This window comes from Parasteatoda tepidariorum, chromosome 6 (genome assembly GCF_043381705.1).
Source record: "Parasteatoda tepidariorum isolate YZ-2023 chromosome 6, CAS_Ptep_4.0, whole genome shotgun sequence".
In the NCBI taxonomy this organism is placed as follows: Eukaryota; Metazoa; Arthropoda; class Arachnida; order Araneae; family Theridiidae; genus Parasteatoda; species Parasteatoda tepidariorum.
In genome coordinates, this window is record NC_092209.1 from 11,584,837 (window position 1) to 11,603,689 (window position 18,853).

An 18,853-nucleotide genomic window follows, 5' to 3' on the forward strand; every position below is an offset into this window, starting at 1 on the left:
GTTTGTTTCATCTCGCTACTTTATTTTAATTTTCTGTCAGTGAATGTTACTGAATCCCAACAATCCCCATTCATTGTAATGCACTTTGGCGATTTATTATTCATTCCCACTCTGATGAATTAGTTAGAGCCCCTCGTGGGGCTGATGCTAAGATAACTACCATATACGAGTATGAGGACGGACGCATAACAAATATACAAGTCAATAACAAATATATAAGTCAATGGTCGCCTGCCTGCCCAACTGCTCGCAGGGCTGATAACTGAACATTCTTAAAAATCAAAATTTAAACAGACTAGAGACTCGACAGAAACATACTCAGTATTAACAATAGAAGCCTGCCAGCCTGCTGAAGCTGCCTTGCTCTCAATTATTATCCTCAAATCTGGAAAAACTTAAAGTTCTAACAGTTAAAAAGCTAAAGTTCCTTGAAATTCTACCATATATATGAGAAACATGATGAATGGGATAGGGGCCGCTGAGCTGCCCGAGTCTCCCGCTCAAAATTCAAAAAAAGACAAAAGGTTTTACATATTATAAATTCCTAAATGCCGTATATAATACATTCCTACTTCTTCTTCACACTCTGATATTTCTGTCATATGACTCATATTTTCATATTCGCGAAAAACTTCCCGGCACAATCAATGCTAAATACTCAAGATCCTTTAAAAAAAACGTTTCCACAATGAATTTAATTTTTTAGGAGCAATATCCTTGGATTTCCCTANAACTGTATCTTGTGGAGTGAAACCGATTGCGAGTTCATCGACGGAATAATGTTCAAATTTCCGGTCAAAACTCTAATGCAATTGATGAAAAAATGTAATTCATTATAGCGTGAATAAATGCACCTTTTGCATATCTGAAAATGATACGTGTTTTTTGCGAACTGAACTTTCAGACAGACCTAATTATCTATATTTGTGTTTATAATTGAACACGTTTTTATTTCTTGAGAAACCTGCTCAAGAGCGATACGAGAACAGAAGAAATTTTCAGATCTAAAAGAAGAATACTAATCAACCATTCCTCTGAACTCACGAAAAGTCCTTTTCCTTACTAATTACTATCACAATTTTATAAAAAGTAAAAAACAATAATAAACTTTTTCTTAACATTTCAGTGAACTTGCAAATATACCGAAATATTTTCCTTTTTTTATTTTCAGTATCCACCAGCAAAATGTATTGCTGACAGATACCTTTTTTAAATTCTAAAATAATAAATAGATAATGAAAATTTTACTTACTTACTTTATTTAAAAACAACTGGGCACCTGGGCCGCGCAGCGGCCCCTATCCCATTCATCATGAAATTACAACAATGAGGTATAAACATTTTGAATATAAGCAGTCGTTGTGGTAGCTTCACAATATTATTACCATGATTAGAGAAAATACAAACTTGAACAGAGATATTTACAGTAATTGCCATGAAAATATGTACAGAAAATATAACGTTGATTTGAAAAAATTACAAATTGAACAAAGATATTTACATTAATTGCCATAAATATGTACAGAAAATTGAATATGAGCATTAATAAATGATGATTATGTATATACAAAAGTCGTGATTCAAGAACGTGAAGATTTAACATAAATTTTTGACAAGCCTTAGTGGCGCCATCTAGTATGCTCAACTTTAATTTGAAAGGGCAGTATGCAGTATTTATTTATAATCTGTATGGGAAATTAGAGTTCTGAATAATAATAAGAGTTCAAATAAAAGTTCAAATCAAGGAAAAAAAAAGGATGTTACTGTGCAAGAGTGGCTTCCCCTACCTTAAAATGCAAAATTTTTTGAAAGGTTTGCACTAAAATAATAATAAATAATTATTTCAAGCTACTTTTTGCATGGTATCAATTTTTATTTGCCAAACCATTTGTGCAGTAGCATTTCTGTACTGAGCCTTTGACAACTCCCATTGCTGTTCTTTTGTTTCTCTCAAGGTGACTTCAGGACTCAAAACATCATCCATATAGAAGTCTCTTTCTAACACATGAGATGCTAAGGGATAGTTCTCGTCTCTTGACAATTGAATCAAAACCCTTGCTGCTAAATATGATGCACTAACTATTCCATAGGTTATTATTTTGTCCCGGTATCAATTTTTATTTGCTATACCATTTGTGCAGTAGCATTTCCGTACTGAGCCTTACATAACTCCGATTGTAGTTCTCCAGTTGACTGCAGGGCTCAAAACATCATCCATATAGAAGTCTCTTTCTAACGCATGAGATGCTAAAGTATAATTCTCGTCTCTTGACAATTGAAGCAAAATCCTTGCTGCTAAATATGATGCACTAACTGTTCCGTAGGTTATTATTTTGTCCCGGTATCAATTTTTATTTGCTATACCATTTGTGCTGTAGCATTTCTGCACATAGCCTTTGATAACTCCGATTGAAGTTCATTTGTTTCTCTAAAGGTGAGTGCAGGACTCAAAACATCATTCATATAGAAGTCTCATTCTAACACATGAGATGGTAAAGGATAGTTCTGGTCTCTAGACAATTGAAGCGAAACCCTTGCTGCTAGATATGGTGTACTAACTGTTCCGTAGGTTATTGTTTTGACCTCATATGTCGTAACTGAATCATTCAATACTTCACTCCAAAGTATTCTCAAAAGTATAGTTTGAATCGGATCACCTAAAATCATCCTATACATCTACCTAATGTCTGTTAAAAACACATATAAAATGCTAACAAAATCTCAAAAAACTTTAAATAAATTATTATGAATAATTCACTTTGGCGAATTTCCTTGAATGTCAAAATTCATAAACGTTTTTCAGTTGGATTTCTCAGATTGTTGACGAATCTGAAACGATAGCTTACAACAAGTACTATTTTAGTGTAATTATTACTAATGTTAATTAACTTTTCAATAAATATTTCATAAAAAGTACTTTGCTCTGAATGTTTAAGTTCATTGGAAAGTTTGTCTTTTATGACGGACGTAGGCCCCAAAGCGAGACAGAAAAGAGAAAGCACTAGTAGTAGAACTATTTCAATAATCGATTCTTAACCCTTTTACGGGCTCTTTATTTCTAGTAAAGGTAGATTAAAGTATTTTTGGAATTGAAATTGTTTTAAGAACAGTAATTTATATTTAAAAAAATTACTCATTTAGTTTATAAAAATGCCATTTTTTTGGTGGTAAATATATTTAACATGACCTATTAGGAACTTACTGACTTTTATTTTTCTTTATTTATAAAATAAATTCCTTCAATGCTACAAACTTCAAAAGGAATTATGTATTTTATAACTTTTATACATTTTTTAATTGTTACAAATGGTTACCAATTTTATTGAAGAAAGCTAAAGTTATTGAAAAATGGAAACCTAAATTAAAAGTGGTAAAACGTGGTGGTAAGTATACTTACCGCGGCCTTCAAAAGGGTTAACTTTAAACAACACATTGCTGTTAATTTTTCTCGAGAGAGAAGCTATTCAATATATAAATTGTATCCTTTAAAAAATTTGGTAGTAATGGATATTTTATAATTCCTGAAAAAAAAGCTAAAAGTGAAATTTTTACTCTTTTCCCTCGTGATAGATACAGACTTTCAGCCTTGGGCGGACGCAGGTTACAAATGCTTCACCAGTCTCGACAAATATGACACAAGCTCAGCTAAATAAATTAATAGTCTGCCAGAATTAAATATTAAGAAGGATAACGAAAGCCAGATGGTTCGTAAGAAATGATACAATACACCATGACCTCAAAATAGATGCATACTAACATATAGCTATTTTAAATAACAAATTCCACGAAAAAAACCACCTCTCGCTCTACAGCAAATTTCAATGAAATTTTTCCATTTGAAAATTTAATTGCAGACAAGACCATAAGACCAATAGCAGCATACTGTGGCAGTAGTGCATCATATTCCGGACATCAATAGCATATACATAACCTCATTTTCATCATACCTGCTTTGCTAAAGTTCATACTTTACCAATATAATCTTATCACCCTACTACATATAATTACACAGTCAGAAACTCAATGATCCACATAAATACTTAATTAGCAATCCACTACCTCAACGAAACACCACACAGATGAAGCTCAAGATGAATTGGAAAAGGACCGCAAGCGGCTTCAGATGCCCTCATATTTAATATAGTTTAAGTTCAATGGGAGCAGGTTCCATACCAAATAGGCAAGTCTCCATGGTCGCCTGAATGCCCAACTACTCGTCGGGCTGACAACCGAACATTCTGAAAAATCAAAATTTAAGTCAGACTGGAACCTCTGCAGAAGTATACTCATTATTAACAATAGAAGCCAGCCAACCATAGAAGATGAAACTACAATAGATATTCATAACCAGCAGCTACAATCTGAAATCATAGAAGCCCACAAAAATGCCTCAATACAAACAGACCATACTGCACATCATTACCGACTACCACCAGAGATTAAAAATATCATCAGACTAAGAAATTATTATAGAAAGTGGCATCAAAGAAACTCCTATCCAGCTTACCTTAATGAAATAAAACAACTCAATAAGCAGATAAAAATACAAAGCCAAAAATGTAAAAAGAACTCTGGCAAAACTAAGTCGCCTCTATCTGTACCACCGACAAAACTATTTGGAAAATAACCAAAATATTCATGACTGTACCACAGATAAACAGACCAATCAATGGACCATTTGGCACGCAATAGATGATAAGGCTCAAATTATTGCAGACTCCCTTTTAAACCAGTTTTCACCAAATCCAAACTCTGATTAAAATCATCATAATTAAATCACAGAAGAAGTAAACAGTTTTCCTTAAGAACATCCTATCCCAGAAACAATAGAACCTAAAAATAATGAATAAACCTGCAACATTATCCGTAATTTAAAAAATAGCAAAGCACCAGGTGAAGATGGTATAAAAATTAAACGATAAAACTGCTTCCTCCTAACTATATACAGAAAATCATCCATATCATAAATAGCTGCCTTGCTCTGAATTATTGTCCTCACATCTGTAAAAACACATTAATAGTTCTATTTCTAAAGAAAAATAAAAATCCAAGCTGCCCTGTGAGTTACAGACCAATCTGCCTCTTAAACTTGCATGGGAAAATATAAGAAAAAGTCATATACGTTAGAATCAAGCTTCTACTTGCAGCGCTCCCCGACGAACAGATCGGATTCCGCCAAAAACTGGACACCACAAAACAACTACTTCGCATAATAGACTATACAGGCAGAGCTCTAATCAACAAAGAAACAATAGTATTTTTAATGTTAGACATCTCAAAAGCATTCGATAAAGTCTGGCATATTGGCACAGCATTTAAATTAATGCAACTTATCTTTTCACCTGATCTCATCAAATTGCTTCCCTGCTATATTTCACACAGAACATACCAAGTATCCAATCAAAACTGCAAATCATCAGAAGGAAATATTGCAGCTGGAGTAGCTCAGAGCAGCATACTTGGACCGATTCTACATATTTTATACACTTATGATTTTTTCCAATTAATAGAACAGATTACAATAGTCTTACAGCTTTTTATGCAGACTGCGCAGGAATCATCATTAAATCAAGAAATCTAAATATAGCATTACAGAAACTACTAGATCAAATTCATGAAATAAAAGACTGATGCGTTAAGTGGAAAACAGCCGTAAATGCAGACAAATTATACAGAAAAGAAGAATAAAAATACTACCACAATGCAAACCAAAACTGTTCAATATCCAAACACCAATAGTTAAAAAGGCAAACTTCCTCGGTCTTATAATAAACAGCAAGCTCACCTGGAATGACAGTATCAAATACATAAAAAACAAAGCAAATACAGCAACAACAATAATACAGACTCTCGTCTATAACCAGAATGTCTCATTAAAACTAAGAAAACTACTATATACATGAATGATCAGACCAATTCTCACATATGCCTCACCTGCTTGGACTACCACACCAGAACATCTCATGAAAAAACTCAACCAATGCCAGAACAAGATACCCAGAAAAATCAGATGGTTCATCAGAAATACAACTATGCACAAAGAACTCAAGATCCCGACCTTATCACGATGTATTAACAAATTAAATCTTAGATTTCTATGACAAGCCCCTAAAACGCAGTGCAGTGTACTTAAACCAGATATTCAATTTTGAAAATTACAAACAAGACATAAAATTAAGACCACTAGCTGCTCACTTTATTTCCGACGCCTCATATCATAATCATCAAAGTAAATAATTAATCACAGATCCACCCATGGCATCAGATTCACCAACAATACTGAAAACTTGATCAAGCATTTTCCCACGTTGTCCATCAAACCACATTCAAAGCTACACATAGTTTAAAGCAAGCCTGCTTCTTAAAATTCCCGTTATTATTATTTACTCAAGCAAGGTGCTTGAATCCCAATAACAGCTACCACATAAACTGCCAACCTTGAAGTTGTACCTCAAATATGAGCAACATGATGGATGGGGTAAGGGTGTATCCCATAGTGTGGTACGTGTGTCTCATAGTGTTATTAAATAAGTAATAAACAGTGATGGGCATTATTCACGAAAATTTTATCCATGACTAAATTTATTCAGAATAAATTTATTCTGAATGATTATTCATTTGAAAATTTAGTCATTATTCATCATTCATTATACAAATGTATAAAAAATTTTGAATAATGATTGATGAATAAACTCATTAGTCATGACTAATTTTTCTGAATAAAATTTTGAATAGCCAACGAAAAATGCAATCGATACGTCTTTGTCTATAACGAGATGCAAAATATCGTTTGCTCTTAAACGTCTTATTTTAGGAATTTAACTATAAAACTAAGACAAGTATGAATATTTATTTTCATGTTATTTTAACTAACTCCAGTGTAACATACTTAGTTCTGTTAAAAGTATGTTTATAACAGTTTAGTTACTTAAGTTCATTTTAAAATTTTGTTCTAAAATCTATAGAACACAATTTCTTATAGTTTTTGAAAGCAAACGATAATCTTATTTTAAACTTTTAAATAAAATTTTAACTTAAAAAACTAAACGCTTTTTCGCCATGTAACCATTTTTCAAAAGTATGCATTATGTTAGACAAAAGTAAATTTCCTCAAACATTATATAAATATACTTGAAAAGGATTAACGTTTTATTTGTAGTTGTCATAACCATAGTCAATTAGAATATTCCGTACCCATTTTTGTTAACCGGAGAAATTCAGTTATTCTTGACTAATGAATAAATGATACTGAATAAAGAATAATGAATGATTAAATTCTTTATTCAAAATATTTCTGACTAATGAATAAATCTTTATTCATTACTCAGATTTTGAATAATTATTCATCATTCTTTATTCATCATACTAAATGACAAATGCCCATCTCTGGTAATAAATAAAAGAAATTTCTACCACTTTTTACATTTTAGTTGCCTGTGACGTTGCTGCATAACTTCCTTAACCCTTTCGGGCCGACTATCACAAATACGTGCCAGCATAAAACCGTATCAATCAGGGTAAAAAGATAAAACTGGTAATCAAAGTAATTCTTTAGCGGTTTATTTGTGGGCGGAGTTATAACTGTTTGATTTATTTTATTCACCATTACTTTGTTCAAAATAAAACTATTTGGTTATACTTCGAATTAACATTGATTATATGTATGATTAAACTAACAATAATTAAAGTAAAAGCAAAGTAAGTCTGTCAAATTAGCAACGACTACATTTAAGTTACCGCTTTTTATTTAATTACAACTTGATTCTGATTTTGTACGAATGTTTTTCTGAATCACCCGTCCCTAAGGGGTTAAGGAACACGGCTTAAGCCTAATAAATGGTACCCATGAATTTATAATATTTGTTTGTTATGGAAAAAAGTAATATCGATTATTTTTTCCATTACAAACTAACATAATTTATCGCATCGTAAGCGAATTATCTCCGTTCTACTATTTTCTACGTAGCAATGAAGTGGGAAATCTTAGTTGGCACACAAGGTAAATTTAAAAAAATTCTAAATTGAAATATATTATTAAATTGCATAAAAACTGTATTATGTAGAGTGAAACTGATTGTGAATTTGAAATCAGCGTCGAAAAAATATCTAAAATTCCGGTCAAACATCTAATGCATTATAAAATAAAATAAAAAATTGTAAGTCATTATAAAGTGAATAAATTTACCTTTTGCATATCGGAAAATGATACGTGATTTTTCGTCTAAACTTGTTCAAGAGCGTTACGAGAACAGAAGAAATTTTCAGATCTAAAAGAAGAATATTTATCAACCATTCTTCCGAACTCACAAAATGTCCTTTTCCTTGTTAATTACTATAAAAATTTAAAGAAAAGATAAACTTTTTCTAGCCATTTCACCGAGTTACGGAATAGATAGAAATATTTTCCTTTTTTCTATTTTCAGTATCAACCAGCCAAACGTATGTGCTGTCAGATACCTTTATTGTATTGCTTCAGAAAGGAAGCGAGCTAAAGTTCCAACAAAATTAAAATTTATGTTAAATATATTTTATTTTCTGAAACGGTAGTTTCTAAAATTTGAACTACCTCATTTCTATCTGAAGATTTGTCCCTTAAAAAGAAGCAGTATTTTTTAAATTTATTTAAAATTACATTTCTTAAAATGACTTAATTTATAAACCTTAAAATTCAAAATTTTTTAAAACGTTTTCTCAAAAATAATAATATTTAAAGTTACTTTTTGCACAGAATAATCTTTGGGTAAATAAATTTTATAACTGTGTTGCTTTGATAAGCTTGAAAATTCATCGAGATATTGCGAAACATGCAAAACCAAATCTACATTTGTGTTTATAATTAAACTACTTTTTAATTGTTGAGAAGCCTGTTCAAGAGTGATACGAAAACAGTAGAAATTTTCAGATCTAAAAGAAGAATACTTATCAACTAATCTTCAAAAAAAGTCCTTTTTATTAATTACTATCACAATTTAATAAAAATTTGAAGAAAAATACCTACAATTTTCTACCCATTTCAATGAAATAGACTATATTAACCCCTTGAGGACGGGTGATTCAGAAAAGCATTCCTACAAAATCAGAATCAAGTTGTAATTAAATAAAAAACGGTAACGTAAATGCAGTCGTTGCTAATTTGACAGACTTACTTTGCTTTTACTTTAATTATTGTTAGTTTAATCATATATATAATCAATGTTTATTCAAAGTATAACCAAATAGTTTTATTTTGAACAAAGTAATGGTGAATTTAATAAATCAAACAATTATAACTCCTCCCACAAATAAACCGCTAAAGAATTACTTTGATTACCAGTTTTATCTTTTTACCCTGATTGATACGGTTTTATGCTGGCACGTATTTGTGACAAGGGTTAAGAAATATTTTTATTTTTTTTTTTATTTTCAGTATCGACCAATAAAATGTATTGCTGACATATACATAGCTGCCAAGATTTTATTTTCATACTTAAAGTGCTAGCGAAATTAATGTTATTTCACTAAAATTTTTGAATTATAATAATAATTTTAAATCAGTTTGATCACCACTACATATAAATAATTACAACACATATATAAAAGCATATTATTCCTTACGATAGGGAATTTCAACCTGATTAAAATATAAATATAATTTTGAGGAAGATATTTTTTCGGTAATTGTATTACTATCACTTGGAAAATCCATTCTCGAAAAGAGTGAATGTTGGCAGGTATGCATATACCTTTATTAAAAGTGCTCTTCTAGGTGGAATCGACGAAAGTTTTTACAAAATTAAAATTTATATTAAATGTATTTTATTTTCTGAAACGGTAGATTATAAAATTTGTACAACCACATTTCAGTCAGAACATTTGTCACTTAAAGGAAGCAGTGTTTTTTTTATTTATTTAAAATTACATTTCTAAAAATGATTTAATAATTCATATACCCTGAAATTCAAAATGTTTTGAAACGTTTTTACATAATTAATAATAAATTAAAATTACAAATAATTATTTAAGGCTACTTTTTGTATTGAATAATCTTTGGGTGAACAAATTTTATAACTGTGTATTAAATGTTTCGATGAGCTTGAAAATTCATCGATATGTTGCAAAACACGCAAAAAGTAAATTTAAAATTAAGAGAACTAAATTTTTTGTCGCTCACCTGACCATACTATGGGAATTGGACAGAATTCGCATTTGATGGAAAAGAATCTTAATAAAAATGTGCGCTTATATGACTGATTTTTGATTCCTAAAATATTGTCTTCTGCACTAATTAATGAGTGCAATTAATTAACGCAAATTTAAGTGCTGGGCCTTCAATCATTAAGATCGGTTCTGAAGTTTAATTCCGATTATTAGTTTATATGTTATTCAGAGTTCTTATTTTTCTGCTACGAACACAAAATACAAACGAAATACATAAAGTTAAAAATAAACATTTTATGCATTAATCCCTTGGAGACGGCTGATTCATAAAAGCATTTGTACAAAATCAGAATGAGGATGTAAATTTAAAGGAAAAAAAAAAAACGGTAACTTAAATGTAGGCGATGCTAGTTTGACAGACTTACTTGCCTTTACTTTAATTACCTTTAGCTTAATCATAGATATAATCAATTTTAGTTCAAAGTATAACTATATAATTTTATTTTGAACTAAAGCAGAGGTGAATTAAATAAGTCAAACAATTATAACCCCGCCCACAAATAAATTGCTAAAGAAATACTTTGGTTACCAGTTTTATCTTTTAACCCTGATCGATACGGTTTTATGCTGCCACGTATTAGTGACAGTCGGCACGAAAGGGTTAAAAACCAATCATGAGCCTGTTATAAATCATTATTTATTACAAAATAATTTTTTAAATAGCATGCATTTCTAGGTTTGCGACTAAAGTAGCAAAAAGTGGTGATGATTAAAATTTAGAATTTTAATAAAAGAGATAAAAATTTGCAAATTTTTTTTAGATGAGAAGAAATACTAGCCTGCTCAGATTTGTAAAAAAATACTTTCTAGTAAAATTAAAGTTATTTCTAGATATTTTTTTTTTTTTTTTTTTTTTTTTTTTTTTTTTTTTTTTNTTTTTGTAATTTGACAGATTGAAATTATAATGCGTCATAAGAACAGCAACATTATTACTGTTGTCTCGTGGATACACTTTTTAAGAGTGGGCGCAATTTTCCTAATTTCACTTGGTCTACTCTTCAATTCGCTAACAATTTATTAGAATTATGCAGAAAGTGGAGTAGTTTTTATTTCTAGTTTGCTATTGAAAGTGGATTCCGACAATGATTTTTCGTAAATTTTCAACAAGAACAATTTGAAATGTAACTCATAGTGTTATTAAGCAAATAATAAATAAATAAAATTTCAGCCACTTTTTACATTTTAGTTGCCTGTGACGTCGCTGCATATTTTTTGTTAGGAACGTGCGCGCTAAATGGTACCTATGAATTAATAATATTTGTTTGTTATGGAAAAAAGCGATATCGATTATTTTTTTCCTTACCAAACTAACATAATTTATCGCATCGTAAACGTAAATGTATTATCTCCTTATTCCTACTACTTTCTAAGTAGCAGAGAAGTGGGAACTCTTAATAGGCACACACATTAAGTTTAAAAAAATTCTAAATTGAAATATATTATTAAATTGCATAAAAACTGTATCTTACAGAGTGAAATCGATTGCGAATTTGAAATCATCGACGAAAAGCTATCCAAAATTCTTGTAAAAAACCTAAATTATTAGAAAACAAAACAAGAAATTGTAATTCATTACGGCGTGAATTGATTTACCTTTTGCATATCTGAAAATGATACGTGATTTTTCGTTCAAACCTGTTCAAGAGCGAAACGAGAACAGAAGAAATTTTCAGTTCTAAAAGAAGAATTCTTATCAACCATTCTTCTGAATTCACAAAAAGTCCTTTTCATTACTAATCACAATCACAATTTTACGAAAATGTAACAAAAACAATTAACTTTTTCTAGCCATTTCAATGAGTTCGACAATGTACAGAAATATTTTCCTTTTTTATTTTCAGTATCCACCAGCCAAATGTATTGCTGTCAGATACCTTTATTAAATGCAATAGCGAACCTGTGAGACCGAAGTTTCAGCAAAATTAAAATTTATATTAAATATATTTAATTTTCTGAAACGGTACTTTCTAAAATTTGAACTACTTTATTTCTATCTGAACATTTGTCACATGAGAGGAAGCAGTTTTTTTTTAAATTTAAAATTGCATTTCCGAAAATGATTTAATAATTCATGTACCTTAAAATGCAATGCAGCGAGCAAGACCTTTTTAACTTTATGACTAGCCTGTTTTGTATGTTGAAAGCTGAACCAAGCCAAATTTGCATATGACTGTTGGTGTACATTATTCGAAAGCTTTCAAGTATTGAACGAGAAATAAAACATTTTTCAGAAGAGTTTCTATTATGTATTATGATATCTATTATATATTAAAAGCTAACCTAGTTAAAATGTACGAATTTACCAAATTGACAAAGAAAAATAAGGCCATTTGCAACAGATAATTTTATAAATCTAACTATGCTTAATTCTAATGATAGAGTCGCAGTTTTCCGTTGTTGTCATTGCATTTTTGTTGGATAGAAAATCACATGGTAAGATCCAGTTTTCGCATATTAATTTTCTTTTTGCTTTGGCTGCCATCTGCATAAAATATATATAAGTTATAATGGTATTGTTTTCTTATAAATGTTTTTGCATCCCTAATTTAAAGGTATTTACCTGTACTGTTATTATTACATTGTTGATTTTGTTTGTTTTCGAAATTAAGAGTTTTAAGATTATTGTTTTTATTATTATTAGAATAACCTAATTCTACGTTGCATTTTAAGATCAAGTTATTTAAATCAGTGTCTGATCTTATTAACCATTTTACAATTATTATTTTTGTCATTACATTAACATAGATCAAATCATTACATCAAATTATTACAACATACTCTTATGAAATACGTTTAAAGAGATTCATTAAATGATTTAGAACTTAACTTTCAGCTTCATGCACAAAGTGATGAATGCAAAAATTCCGTAAAATTGTAACATCCGAACATTTTTTAGGCAAAAATATTAAATTACAGTTGTGAACTTACCAAATTTTTATAACAATACACTTTTAATATTAAATGTTATGTCAAAAAAATTATTACTTAAAAAAATGGATTATGCTTCCTAATAGATCTTAATAGGGAAAATATTTGGACGTAGGAGGTGTACAAGTGCTCTTTTTAGTTGAATAATTTCAACTGTTTTATGTGATTGATAGAATCTGTTTTATGATACAGAAAAAGCAGCAGCTGAAAATTCGCAAGAAGCTGAGACTAACTCTCAAAGGGTTAATATATCTTTTATACAACAAATTGTAATTCATACGGTGATTAATCTGATTTCTAAAGGTGTATATAAAAGAGTAATTTCTAAATAAAATCTCAGAGTCATGTAAATAAAACTTAATTACACATATCTTTATTTTAATTTGTTATAAATATGAAATGTGTGAACACATAGCTGCCAACAAGTATGGTCGTTGGGAAATATTTTACAAAGTGGTTGTATACAAGATATCTATTTTCTGAAACTTAAGCTTCTTTAACATTTAAATACAGAACTATCTAATTAATGTATATTTTTTATATATGTTTGAATTATCGATTTGTCATTAAGTAAAACAATTTAAGATTTAAGTTCTAAAAGTGAAGATTTATACGTTAAATAAGCGGCTCCCAAAGGGTTTTGAATATCGTGGAAAGTTTGCAGAAACTTTGACTGTTAAGATTTACTTTATCCAATTATGATTTTTGGACCTGTAATCATAATTATATCTAATCAATGATCTATTATTTATTTAATATATTTAATAATGTTTAATAAATTAATTTATTCATATACATATTAAATAATGATAAAAATACCAATTTCTAAAAAAAATGCATTAATATTTCAACTTTTTCATTTAAAATAAAATTACTTCGTTCATCAATGAAGAAATTTGTTTTCCTAGTAACCATTTCAAGCGTAAACGAAAAAAATTAAGCAGAACTACAATAAGCACAGCAGCCCTGCGAATTTAACTGAAGAGCTTAGTGGAAGAAGCAGTTAAGTGACATTTTCGGAGGTATTTAAAAATCAGGAAAAGCAACATTAATGTAATTGAATCAATATGAATAACGTTAAATGTTACGTAATTTTTTTTTACTTTTACGCTGCCTTAAATAATCGACACTCGTTTTTAATATGCTTGCAAGTTTTTTAATTCAGATTACGAAGTGGTAAATAAAATAAGGCAAATATTAATTCAATATCTATCAAAGAAATTTTATATCCTTCAAATAAATTTTTTATAACATTTACTTCTTATACTATTTATTATTTTATTATATTATTTATTACTTCCAGAAGAGAGCGTTTCGCAAGTAATTAGCATTTCGCTATTATTCCGAAACTTTCATTGTTTTCCATAATAATTTTTCTTTATCTTCTGAGGTGATACTCTTCTAATCTAATTACAAAAATTTTACAATAGTAGTGAAATATCTACTTGCGCGATGACAATCTGCAAGAATTCTTGTAAAAGTAGAAAGAGGAGAGAGTAATTTTCAATATGTTACCTTAGTGTCATAAAAAGAATAATAAAATGAACTAGAAGAGGAATAAATGCTTATGTCAATAAAAAAAAATATGTCTATTTTGTCATTTAAGAATTTCAATCAAAACCATACCGTCCCGTAACTTTAAAGAGACAAATGTTCCGTATCAAAAAGAAAAGCATAAAAAATGTCTTAAATCATAGAAAATAATATCATAAATTTCAAAAGTAGATCTTAAAATGTTTTCCGATTTCATGATCTATCTTTTAATGTCCTGATTCCAAATATTTATGTTTTTTTTTTAATATTACACCTTAATCTTAAAAATTTTAAAGTATTTGCAAATTTCTATCATATATCCAACGATAATTTTGCTTAGTCATTGGCTTTTAAGTTTTTTTTTCTAGTTATAAATGATTAGAAAATTGCTATTATCTCCTACGAAATATATTTAAATTATACAACTAAATTTTTCCAAATTTCTCAACTATTGTTATCGATGAATACATAAATAAAAAAGTTTTCATTTCATATAATATTCTTCATTTTATAATTTATTTTACTTATGATTTTTTTTATGCTTTATTATGCTTTCTTTCGCTCAATGTAAGCTAACGAAAACTAAAAAGTAATAATGAATTATTATGGTAGCAACCATTGAGATACTTTTTCCGACTTAAAATTGTTATTTATTAATACATAGATGGACAATTGCTAAGGATGGACCGCAAAATGCTGCAAAGCGCATAAAAAATTAAGCGTGGTTAAATGCAAAGTTAAATAAAAAAATTGCCAGAAAGTTAGGACATTCAAAAAAATTATAATTTATTGTGTTCTGAAACCCAGAAGGTTCAAAGTGTAAACGGAGTCATTTGGCGCAGAAAACATCAAACTTTTAGAGAAAAAAAATGCAAATATCACTTGTAGGCATCCTAGAGTAAGTCGCCAATAAGTGTATGAAAATATTTACCCCGACCCACCCCAATGCAGGGCATACGGGTAATTGTTTATTAAAACCAAGTAAAAACAGAAAAGAACATAAAATGCATTAAGTGCATAAAATACATAAAATACCAGAGTCATATGGCAACAGCCGGGAGGGCCGCCTTATAGTGCTTAAAGCCGACGGCCCACCCTTATCCTGAGCCAAATTACAATAGTATTGAAGACCCCAACAAAGTTACAGAGAATACAGTTTGTGTTACAATACATAATGAGTAGTTGCAAGATATAAACATCTCAAATAAGACAAGACAATTAAAGCTATATGTCAATATGTGTATGACCACCATGGAGGGCGATGCAGTTTCTAGCCATTTCATGAAATTAGACTATATACAGAAATATTTTCCTTTTTTTTTCTTTTCAGTATCCACTAGCAAAATACATACATAACTGCCAACTTTTTATCCCTTCCATTATGATTTTTCCCAGTGGTATTAAAATGGAGTTAAAATGTCAATTTTAAGCATGTATTTGAAAAACCTTAAGCTGTAAACCATAACAATATGCTTAATTTTTTTAAGAATAGTGGTGATCAAAATCATTTAAAAACTATTATTTCTTTTATAAAAGAAATATTAGTATATATTTACTACCACTTTAAATGTAAAAATAAAATTTTACTCCAGATGCGTAGAAGTTGGCAGGTATGCAAATGTATTGCTGTCAGATACCTTTAATAGCAGGGAGATCAAATGTTTTGCGAATCTAACCGAAGACTTAGAATCTAAATGGTTTGGGAATCTTTCTTACCAATTCGATGAAATAGAATATTTTCAGAAGTATTTTCCTTTTTTTATTTTCAGTAACCACCAGCCATATGTATTGCTGTGAGACAACTTTATTGAATGCTTTAAGCAATACACTCTGAGTATTGTTCAATCGAAATCAAAACTTATATTAAATATATTTTATTTTCCGAAACGGTAATTTCAAAATTTGAACTACCACATTTCTATCTCAACATTTGTTACGTAAAAGAAGGCAGTGAGTGTGTTTTTTTTATTTATTAAAAATTACATTTCTTAAAATGATTTTATAATTCATATACCTTAAAATTCAAAATTTTTTGAAACGCTTTCACAAAAATAATAATAAATTATAAATAATTATTTAAGGAGGGCGATGCATTTAGTGTATGACCACCATGGAGGTGAATCAAGGCTACTCAAAAATCTCCACAGCCGCCTCAAATGTTAGTTCTTAGTAAAATTCATCTGATGTTTTCTTAATAACTGTTACCTCATAACCTAAGAATTTCCAAATTATTATCTAGAAAAATAAATTCTTTTAGTTGTCATTTTCGAGTTAGTTATGATTCCTTTTAGTTGCCAGCCCAATATTTAGTTTACCACAACCAATGTTCAACTTCGTAGTCTTCTAATTTTTAACCCAAACCAGAAGACAAGGGAATTCCAGGATCAAGTATTGGGAAAAATCGGTCTTCGTAGAGGATTTGTTGATGGAACAAACCCTGATTTGCGTTACATGGAGAGAATAAGCACGAAAACTTCTCTAATCTGTCTACCACTGAGGATATTTTACATCACTACTGTGGTTGGTGCGACCGCGCGTGTAATTCACATCGACCAGCTACCACTGTGATTCGAACCCGGTTCACCTCATTGCAGGGCGAGCACTCTATCCTCTGAGACCCCCGACTCCAGTTATACTTTTTTACTATTGTATACTATAAATTGGATAACATAGCCAATTTGTAGCATTTTTTTTAAATACTAAGCTTTTTTAACATTTTGCATGTCCTAGCAATAGAGTGGTAACTCTTTTAAACTAAACTTTAATTAACTTACCTAAAGCTGTGATTTCGTTTGCCTCTTAATGTAGAATATAATGTGTGAAAGAAAGCATTTTTTTCTGATTTTATATAGTTATATAGGATCGAAAACCAATAAAAAATGAATTAAAGAGATAATCTTTATGATATTCTTTCAAAATTATACTAAAAGTATTGAGAGACGTTACTATATTTGTTTTAATATATCTTACTACAGATAACTGTATTTATTTATGTGAACAAATGGATTGAATCAACTATTGTACAACATTTTCTGGATCATTTTTATGAACATACAGTTTAGTGTTTCAATGTGCTGTCAAATAATATATATCTGCTAAAACAATGTTATATAAAATTTTGATTTGCGCCACTTATTTGATTATAGTTTGAAATAGTTAGTAAAAGTTGTATGTAAATAATATCATTGTTAATTAAATTGATTGTGCGTATGTAAAACTGAAACTATTAATCGATTCGCGATCACTTTGTATCAACTTTAAATTTTTTTTTCGAATTTTGCAAAGAAATGTAAATCTTTGGTTTGAGATATAAGTCAATAGTTTTTATTTACCACTTTTTCCTAAAAATTATTTATTATATAAGTTTTTTTGTCTGGAGAATAAACTGTTGACTGCACCCAAGTTGTATGCAATTGAAAAGTTTTACTAGCATAAAAATATGCTGGTAAATGCTTAAATATAGAAGTATTTTATTTGTGGAGAAGCCAACTTGCTCCACTTTGAAAAATTTCTAGTGGTAGCGAAATTGAAGTTACCCTTAGTTTATTATATTTCATTTTAAATAATTTTTCACCACTAGATATCAAAAATTATAAGTATCATATAAAATGCAACGTTAACAAATAAACAATTTAATGTATTTTCTCTTAAAGATTAATGACTTCATTTGTTTGTTTATGTTATTACCTCTCTATGTTCTCTTCTTCTTTTTCCGAAATATTATTTAACTACCTAACATTAAGTTTACTAACCCAAATAATTTCAGCATCAATGGCCTTTGATTCAGTTTGTTATCATACAATTTACGGAGGTGGCCTTTTTGGCCAGGTACTCCGGTGCATCTATTACGTTTCCGCTCCTATCTACTGGTTACTCCATTAAAAAGTAGGCGTAACTGTCCATCTCTATCGAATTTTACTATATAATTAGCTACCATTTTATTAAAACTATTCCTGAAAGCGGAGCAGTTGGCATCCCTGTGAATGTATGGACGTTCCCTCAACCATGAGAAGAAATTCTTCTTCGTTGGAGAAAAGTGATATCTGACTCATGATTTAATAAATTTATAGAAAACCGGATTTTCCCCATCAAGTTACTGTCTTTTGTTAATGAGATTTTGCTCCCTTCGTAGTTATTGTCTTGCATTTATAATCCTCCGAGTGAAGGTGGCACAGTGGTAACATTTACAAAGTAA